The sequence below is a fragment of the Corvus brachyrhynchos genome, unplaced genomic scaffold, assembly GCF_000691975.1.
Source record: "Corvus brachyrhynchos isolate BGI_N302 unplaced genomic scaffold, ASM69197v1 scaffold115, whole genome shotgun sequence".
Classification (NCBI taxonomy): domain Eukaryota; kingdom Metazoa; phylum Chordata; class Aves; order Passeriformes; family Corvidae; genus Corvus; species Corvus brachyrhynchos.
The window spans coordinates 493,070-493,652 of record NW_008239553.1 but is presented as its reverse complement, the minus strand read 5'-3'; positions in this window follow the sequence as shown (position 1 = coordinate 493,652).

The following is a 583-nucleotide window of genomic DNA, read 5'->3' as shown; positions in this document are numbered from 1 at the left end:
TCTGGATCCCTATTCACCAAAGTACTGACAAATCCCTGTTCAGCTAAGCATTCAGAGGTGCATTTCCAAAGGTTTTCAAGTTTGTGATGGCACCGAGAGCAGCACTTCAAAGGGCTTTCAAAATGTATTTGTTCTAGATACCCTTTACCTAAAAGGTGCGTGGAGAATTTCCTTCTAAGTCCTTGCTAGTCCCTTTCCTTGGCTCTGAGATCTGTCTTGCATCTGTCTGCCTTAGCCAAGGAAGAGCAGTATGTGCCAAAGAATTTCTCTGAACTGAGGCCTTTATGATATCACAGATCAAAAAAAAGGAGTGGTGGGGAGCAGTGACCAGAACAGGGCTGTTAGTAGGGCCAAGCACACAGGTAAGTGAGGATGCCAAGCCCAGTGCTCCTGGGGACAGGACTGCCCACATGGGCAGCAGCTCAGGAGCTTGCACTGGGCTGGTGGGGCCACTTCACTTTGTGCAGATATTCTGTGTGACTACTGCAGAGATTTGAAGGTGTCACAGCGATTAACTAAGTGGGAACTTGAATGACAAAACGATCCTGTTACGCTGCTTAGGCTTGGCAGGAGGAGAGGTGTC